The 9,510-nt window shown below is 34.6% G+C and overlaps 1 long non-coding RNA gene across 1 annotated transcript; it reads right to left on the bottom strand.

Annotated features, from left to right (window-relative positions):
* LOC138693793 (uncharacterized) lies at positions 1 to 9,096 on the bottom strand. Its single transcript, XR_011330451.1, has 4 exons — positions 5,898 to 9,096; positions 2,309 to 2,496; positions 1,965 to 2,134; positions 1 to 1,785 (listed from the first exon to the last, which is right to left on the bottom strand). It is a non-coding gene; the product is annotated as an uncharacterized lncRNA (long non-coding RNA).
* Between the last annotated feature and the right edge of the window lie 414 nt (positions 9,097 to 9,510).

The following is a 9,510-nucleotide window of genomic DNA, read 5'->3' as shown; positions in this document are numbered from 1 at the left end:
GTAAGCACATTTGAGATTGATATCCTTCCAAGATTTGCGTCTTCCTCTGATTTTGTGCTGTATGTCAATACTATGTTCATGCTCATCAAAATGATTGTATTTTATGAAAATCTTCTTTCCTAATTCTGCAACAATTCTAACTTGCTTAACTTTCAACCAGACTACTTTTTCTTTTTCTTCTGTCAAATTCCAGTTGCCCTTTTCGTCAGTGATTAAAGACTTCAAGTTTTTAAAATCACTTTGTGCCATTTCCGTTACGTCGTATGGGTTTCCACTTGTTTTAGCCATTTTCACTAGCATTATCCATTGTTCAGGTGTAAATATTGTTCGTCCCTTTTTCTTTCGTTCAATAAAAGCATGTATTGAATCTGCTTCATTTTGTGTGTGTCCTTTTTCCAGAAATTTATGTGTAATTTTAACATTGAACTTCTCGCTTATAAATAAATAAAGAGCAAAAATATACCTGTTTCTGTTCTGTCCTGAACAGTTATCTGAGAAAAATATGAATTCCTTTATATTTTCATTTTCTTTCTTCTTTCTTTCTATCCACTTCAGTAGGCAACTACCAATTTCATTGCAGCCCCTTTTTGCAACGGACTCATGCCACATGAAACAGTACCCTTTATTTTCTCCCAAATCATAGATTGTAAAATTGTAGGTAGAGTATTTTCTTAAGTAATAGAAGTAATCGGAATAAGGGGTTTGAAGAACTTTTTGCAAATCAAAAACTGCCGCACATACGCTTTTGTCATTCTGAGCTTTCAATTTATCACGTTCTTTCATTTCACGTATAACATCTTTCTTTTTTATATGTCCAACATGAGAATCTTCTAAACTGAGCTTCACATCTGTACTTGCAATACTGTAAGTATTACACTCTTCACATTGGTCTTTCTTTGGTAAAAAGAAGGCTATGTTGAATTCCTTACATTTTTGCTATGGATAAATCACCATCCAAAAATTTTCGTGTAGAATCTTTTCTGATATAGTGGGAGTCTACAGCTGGAAAAGAACAAATATGTTGTCGTATGGAATCCTTCACACTCTCCGACACAGCATTTCCACGGTTTCTGTGTTTTCCTCGTTTATCTGGGGAAACTATTCCTGTTCCTTTATCAAGTTCCTGCATAGCTGTCATCACCCACATGTCATTTATGCCAAGGGAATGCAGGAACATCGTTTTGCAGACCTGCACACTATTTTCTTCATTGCCAACAGGTAAAGTAGTGTAAATAAAAGTGAACTGTCTTCTAGAGACTTTAGGCGAAGCAGTTGTTGTTCTTTTCCTTTCAATTCTTCTTACGTTGTTTGTAATGTAATCCCATTTTCTAGTGTGTTCTGAAAGACTCCAAAATCTACTGAAAACTTTTCCTCTGCCTTCATGAGTGACCTTGTTTTTGCAACCATATCTACATGTTAAGGCGCAACCTGGTCCCATTTGTCTTGCTTGTATTATTTTTCCTGTAGATGAACTGTATTCTGATCCTTCATTCCTTTTCCTTTTTTTAATATTGATCGTCCAATTACTTTCATTTTTTTTTTTTTTTTCCACTTTCTACCAGGACTAGTTTTCTTTCCTGCATGTTTATTTTTATTTTGCTTAGAAATTTCAGCATTCACAGAGTCTTCAAACGATGTCTGTTCTGCGCTTGTGTCAACTTCACTCACATCCTGAATGGGCATATTATAAGTAGAATTGTGAAATACAATGTGTTGTACACGTAGTTTACTGTCATCATCAGAAGCATCTTGCTCTTGTACCATTTCCATTTGTTGGAGATCAACCTGGGATCCAAAATAAAATATTGTATTCCATTATTGTATATAATTCTTTTCTTAAGAAATTAGTAACATCGAAAAAGGGAATCATGAATATGTCAGTAGAAGTAATATTGAAATAGATAGACATATATAGTTAAGGCTTGTCTATTAGTAGGATTCTTTGCATTATAATTATAACATACCGCAATATTGTCTCTTGGGATGCTTTGGTTAGTGATTTTTGGCAAAATAATTTCCTTAATTGGACTTTCATATGTGGTAGTACGACGATCTTCTACATCAACAACATCTGATTGTACGTGATTTGTGTACGGTATACTTTTTCTCTTTTTTTTAATTTTTTAGGTCCAACCTGTAATAGAAAGGATATGAGTTACAACATTATCTCTTCCTCATAAGCTACATGGTTTCTAAATATGAAATATAATATAAAATCAAGTTGTTTTTTCTGAATTATAAGTCAACATAATATGTTAAATTTTATAACTGAAGTATGTAGGTTATAGGGATAGTTAAATTAAATTACCATAGTGTCGCTATTTGTATCAGATGAGCTTTTGTCGGTTTATTTTGAGAGAGTAAATGTTGGATCTCTCAATGAATCATCTGAATCAAAATCTTCGCCCTCACTTAGATCCAAGTCTCGCCAAATGTTTAGTAATTCTCTGGAAATTTCAGCCGCTGGAGAGGATGTTAAAGACTCATTTTTTTCATCTAAAAAAATTTAAAATATATAACACATTTCTAAAAGTTTATTTAATTAAAATTTAAAACTATTACTGAACTAACTGAGCTTCAACGTAAATGTCAAGACTGAGGTGCAAGCTTGGAATTAGAAACAACTACTATAGAATACAGGTAGGTAGGTGTATATTAACTGTGCCGTAATATTACAAAAATACCGAGGCCACACGAACCATATACTGAAATATAGAATATTTTCACATAAATTAATCCCCCTGTATTATTGGTGCAAGAGAAATGTCTCAATTTTTATTTATGAATGGAGCTATTTATGAAATTTAATGGAAACCTCAGTTTTGTGAATGATTTTTTTCCACGAATTTCTGCTCATTCAAAGACATTTCATACCTATAACAATTTTAACTCTCTTGAATCAATTAGAAGAAATTCGTGAAAAGAATCACTCGCGAAAACGGGTGTTCCTAGTCATATCATAATATGAGTCCCAACTATTTGCGACCTTCAATTCCTTACCCATTACTATGCTGGCTTAAGTTAAATCATATTTTACAATGCAACTTGAAAGCTAAGGGTACGGCCACATGAGCTACATTTGTAGCAAGTTTTCTGCGACAAATGTAGCTGGAATTATAGGCAGCATTGAGTTAAATGGAAGCGGCCACACGGAGCAGTAAATGTAGCAAGTTTGGCGCATCCCAAGGTCGTGTCGCAACTCGAATGGGTCCGGGTCCATTTTTTCTGCGACATTTACTGCTGTTGGGTGGCCACACGTAGCGACATGGGTGGCTACACGTGCAGCTACATTTGTAGCAACTTTCTGCAACAAATGTAGCTGGAATTATAGACCGCATTGAGTTAAATGGAAGCGGCCACACGGAGCAGTAAGTGTAGCAAGTTTGGCGCATTCTGACATGTTAGGTCTATTCGTGACCAATAATTTTCCAGCTTAAACGAATTAATATTGTTGTTAGTTACTGGGAATTTCTTATTATGATATCCATATTTTTTAAACTTTAAATTTATATTAATATTTATTTCCGCTTTACTAATTCCCAGAGGAGACTCAGTGAGTCAAAAGACTTTTATCTACTAACTGACAATAAATAAAGAATAAATATCATGCAAAAGAAAACAAAAAATTGTAATAAAAGTACAAACAACCGTGTAAAATGAATGTTTATGCTTTAATTTTTTTAGGAATGAGATAGAAAGCGAAAATCAAAAGTCATGTAAAGGACACATATTAAGACTTTAAAAAGAGTGAAATAACAAATCAAAGTTATTCATTTTACAGTAGAGAATTACAATAATTTAGCGCAATGTAAATTTACAAAAGCGTATGGATACACGCGTAAGCTAATTTTAAATACTATTTTCTTAATCTTACTCCTGTTTTTTGTTACTTCACCAGAAGGAAAAGTAAATATCGCCACTAAGTTCCTTTCTAGTAATTGAATTTGCAGCCGGGCATACAACACCTTGGCATTTTATTCACGCCTAATGTATTTAAAAATAAAACAAGTGACATTGATGAGTGCAGTGAAATTTGTCTCTCGAATTAGCTATAAGATATCGCAATTTGTACCACCCCGCTTATCTTTTAGCGTTAAATTTTCTTTTGTTGGTAAAAAAATTTATGAGACATGAAATTGTAACATATCCTAAGATTCACTTTTCAGTTTCCCCCTCCCCCGAAATTTAATAATAATCTGAGAAACGTGATCTATCATGTTTAAGAGAATGTAAACTCTGTTTTCTATTGGATTAGATGTAGGCCTACAATGGGAGAAAGGCATTCTCAAATTTGAAGGAAAACCCGTTTTTTTAATGGTTGAAATTCTCAGTATGTATATGAAATCATAACAGAATTAACTTGTGTTTATCAGGGAGTGAAGTAGAGAGGGAGATTGACTTTTAGATGGGAAATTATTATCATGACAGATTTATAACAATACGATGCCAATATATATAACATATTTTGTTACTAACAATAGACTACAGTGCCAATAAATATTTCTTCGCTTATGTATAGTCCAGCTGAGTTGCCCTATTTTTTAACTCTCTTCAAAATATCTTTCTTTAAAAAGTACATACTTTTTCTTCTTTCAATTTCGACCTAAGAATTCTTCAATAATAAAATGTATACAAAAGCATTCTAGCAAACCCTTCACAGCAATTTTGTTTGGTAAAAAAACGTACAATTCTTTTGCAGGACTGACCTCACAAATCAGTATTGTTTATAAAGACATTTCCTCTTTGAGTTGTATTTTGGGATATAAGGGTCAAGTTTAAATTGCCGCAACGTCCAATAAGCATTCTGCGAAACCAAGAAAAAGAGAACTTTTATGATAGCTGTGTTTACTTATACTCTTTTCAAAATACCGTTCTTCGAGAATACACATTTTTTTCTTTCATTTTCGACCAAAGGTTTCCTTCAATAATAAAATCTATACAAGAGCGTTCCAGTAAACCCTTCACAGCGACTTCATTTGGTAAAAAAGAAAAAACACAATTCTTTTACAAGACAGATATCTCAAATATGTTACAAACAGATTGTCTCTTTGAGTTGTGTTTTGGGTCATGTTTAAAACTCCTTTTTACTTGGAAATGTTTCAGAAATTCATGTATTGAAAAGAGAAGAGCATGTCTAATCTGTCGTACAATCCCAATGACCCTTCTACAGAACCACGAGAAATTAGGTCTTCATACAGCCTTTCAACAAACCCTTCACCCACACTGTACTTCCGATTGTTACTGACGAACAATATTGCCTGTTGTAAAATCTACACAGGAATAAAAGTTAACTTTATGGCACTGCTATAAATTTTCTTCTCATGCGCATTGTAATTGTGTGTGACTGTAATAATGTACACTAACAACACACAAAAAGCGAGTTTGGCTTCATAATCCATCTCGGAAGAAAGCTTCCACTACACTACGGTTGAGTGCTGCAAAACGCAAAAGAACTTGCTACAAATGTCGCTACGTGTGGCATGTCATGTGGCCACACGTAGCGACATTTAACGCAGAAACTGGCAGTAATTGTAGCGCCCGTGTGGCCACCCATTTTGCGACAATTACGGCAGCTTCATTTGTAGCAGAAAACTTGCTACAAATGTAGCTCGTGTGGCCGTACCCTAAGACATGATACAGTGTCTTGAGTATAGCCATGAATATGATTATGAAGATTTAAAGGTTTGTATGTTGGTAAGCCTGTAATAATGCTTGACGGGAAAATAGCGGCACCCCACTTCAGAACCGTAAGCAACGTTCAGAACGCACAAGTACATAACCTCACTAACTTACACTGGCCACATGATAGTTATTATGGATATTCCATTCTTAAGCTAAAGTTTTCAAGAACACATTATATAATAAGTTACAATAAAATATAGCGAAATGAAACTCACCAGGAAAATTTTCATCTGCATCTTTATACATCTCCTTCGCAAGAAGTAACATCCGCTCAAGGCTTTTTAAAAGCCTTGACATCCGCTTACTTCGCTCCATTGCAGTTTCATCCCTCGTTATTTCTCGTTTAAACAAGGCTGACAACTTAGAATAAAATAACACAACTACATGTTGTTGTAGAATGCAGATACAATGCTTTAAAACTGTATAGCCTGCTTTAACTGTTCATTCATTTCCTACAATGAAGACTATGGTATGGGACTTACAATAGCTTTAACGGAACATTATTGCGAAAATACACACTTGGAAAATTCGTAAGTGACATACAATATTATTCTACGTATAAAATATATAATTGTTGGTTACAGTATTTTAATATTGCGCGATTACTGCCCAACAATCCAACCGATTTTAATCATAATTTTACCACAGATAGTCTGTTATAAGAAGTTCAAGTCTACGCTTAAAACCCAAATTCTTCAAAATGTCAGTTACAATGTTATTCGATGGTACCGTCGGTTTGATTGTAGTATATTTGAAGTTCTGTTTTTATAGTGATTGTTGGTACACCAGTTGCCTTATAAATCATCAACCTCTATATTGGAAACAATGGAAAACTTAAATGTTTTAATTTGGTAGTTGTTGCGAGTGTTGAAATTCCAGTACCAGTCTCCTTGGAAGATGAATAACACATAAGTTGGATTTTTATTTTATGAATAGTTGGTTTTGAAAGCTCGATTTTAATTAATTATTTTAACATATTGGCAAATGTGTATCCTTTCAGTTCTATTATAGTTTTTCATAATAATTTGAATGATATGGACTGGAGGGCTACGTAAACTTTGATGTTTGATATATCAAACGCTGGCCGTTTATGTGAACTTTTATCCATCCTACAGGAAAGATACAGAACAATTGATAAAATAGCTAAATGAGGTGTTAGATGCAGATGAACCTGAAACATGTGCAAGTATACATGCTGCTAACGAAATAGAGGTGGTACTTAACCCTCCTGCTGATGGCGTCGACAGTGATCGGGATGATGGTGGCAGCGACGACGATGGAAAAACTAGGCAGAGGAATTTTACGTCAAGAAGGTGAGATGAGGATAGTTAGACAGAGGGACCATTTCAAACAGAGAGAGGATATAAATTTTGAATCAAACGTGAATGAACCTAGGGTTGAGAAACGATCAGAAAATGTAACAACAGTCGCGTCTCATAGAGAATTACCATCGAACTCTACTGCTTCAACTCATCTGAATGTTTATCCTTCTTCAAATTCTGAAAATGTAAACAAGTCTATACCGAAGAAAGTAAACAAATCTGTACCCAAGAAAGCTAAATATACAACTGAATGGATTGAAAGAAATCTTCATAAAACTAATTTAATTTCTCTACCACCCTCCCCTAATGATCATATTTTTTATTTGAATTTTGATAAGTCTCCCGATGAGTTGTTCAAAATGGTATTCGACTTAGAAATGATGGAAATGATATGTCGGCAGACTGTATTATATGCAGCCCAGAAAGGATGCATTATACATCTGTCCATTGAAGAACTATACACATATTTTGCAATTCTTTTAGTTTCCGGTTATGTGAAGGTGCCACACCGGCGGGTATTCTGGGAAACATGAGATGATACACACAACTTATTGATTTCAAATGCAATGACAAGAAATCGATTTGACATAATTCATAGATTTCTTCACTGCAGTGACAATTCTGAAATAGATCAAACAGAAGGGTATTCAAAGTAAGGCCCCTCATTGACTATGTCAACAACAAATTTCAAGAATCTGCTCAACCTCTTGGCTCGAAGTATTCACTGGATGAAGCTGTATTATGGCCGTCACTCAATGAAGCAATTCATTCGCGGCAAACCAATACGGTTTCAGCTTCAAGTTCTGGTGTTTAGCCACACCTGAAGGGTATCTTCTTAAATTTTGTCCTTATACAGGGAAAAAAGGTAGGATTCAAGGTAAATCATTGGGGTCGTCAGTTGTTCAAAGTATTTGTATTGGATTTATTCATGTTAACAGTTGTCTTCATTGACAATTATTTCAATTCTTTAGAACTCCTCAACACAATGTTACAAAATAACTTAAATGTAATAGGAACAATTCGAGCTGGTAGGACTGGAAATGCACCGTTGAAAGACCTAGGGAAACAGTCAAGAGGTGCAACTCACACCCTTCAATCAAAAGACAAGAAAGTAATGCTCATCAAATGGCAAGATAACAATGAAGTGACTATGGGCACTAATGTTCAAGATGAAAATGTGACACTTGCTTACGGAACTTGTCAACGATGGAATGCAAGTGAAAAGAAACGTGTTGCTGTTACTCAACCGACAATCAACAACAACTACAACAAGTATATGGGGGAGGTGTTGATTTGGTCGATCAATACCGAGGATTGTATCGAATTCGAATCAGGTCAAAAAATGGTGGTGGCCATTTTTCAGGTTCTGTTTGAATGGGGCGGTAGTAAACATGTGGTTACTATACAGTACAGGAAAAATGTTCCAGGGTATCCTTTGTTGGAATTCATAAGGAGGATAACATTGGTAACACTTCCAACTCCAAATTTGAGCTCCCCAAGGACGTCTGTTTTGCCAAAGAAACCATCACTGATACCAACTGAATTGCGGTATGATGGAAAAAATCATTTGGTGCAATGTCAGGACACTCAAAGGCGCTGTGGAGTATGCAAGAAAAATGCAAAATACAACTGCATCAATTTTAAAGTTGTCTAGCACCCAAAAGACTGCTTTCTAAAATTCCACACCAAGTAGGCTAACAGTGTATCATGTGGATTACTTTTGTATTTATGGATAATTTGAAATAAGTGTTCACAATTTCTGACTATTTATATTACAATTTATTCCATTATGATTTATGATAATAATAATTTAGTTTCTTGCAAAATTCAGTGTAAATTATTTTACATAAGGTACAATGGGGTAAGTGGAAACTTGGGAAAAGTGGAACCTATAACTGTTACGTTAAAACTATTAAAGGCTGGTGAAACTATTAGGTAATAATGAACTCAAAAAGGAAATTGGAATTTATATGCACTAAATTTCATTTTCATATTTGATTCTCTGGCACTGTCATACGTTAGGTTCCACTTTCACCATAGAAAACTATGGGTTCCACTTATCCCAGAGCACTTTACATATGCTTGAAACCTTTCCAAACATCCCCATAACCCAAAACAGTTATTTACCCTGTCACATCCCGCATAATTCTGTACAGAACCTTCCAAATAACATTGCTATACACCAATGCCCAGCGTTTGATATATCAAACATAGAATAAAAGGACCTAAATAACACTATTTCGAATTCTTTTATATTTTATATTGTTATTTGGTATATAGTGATAATCTCTGAGAGTTTTCACAAAAAAAAAATCGAAAAAAATCTCTCTTATATAATGGGTTAATATGAAGCCCTATATTTTTATAAATATAACACATAATGGATCGTGTTGGGATTGGAACCGTTTATCAGCACTGCAGACGCTACGCTTTAGACCACTTCACTCGCCTGGTAGCATTAGTTGTTTTCATAACGTGGTGAAATGCTTCCGGCTCTTCTGCATAT

Source organism: Periplaneta americana, unplaced genomic scaffold, assembly GCF_040183065.1.
Source record: "Periplaneta americana isolate PAMFEO1 unplaced genomic scaffold, P.americana_PAMFEO1_priV1 scaffold_21, whole genome shotgun sequence".
Classification (NCBI taxonomy): domain Eukaryota; kingdom Metazoa; phylum Arthropoda; class Insecta; order Blattodea; family Blattidae; genus Periplaneta; species Periplaneta americana.
This window is presented reverse-complemented; position numbering and strand designations above follow the sequence as displayed.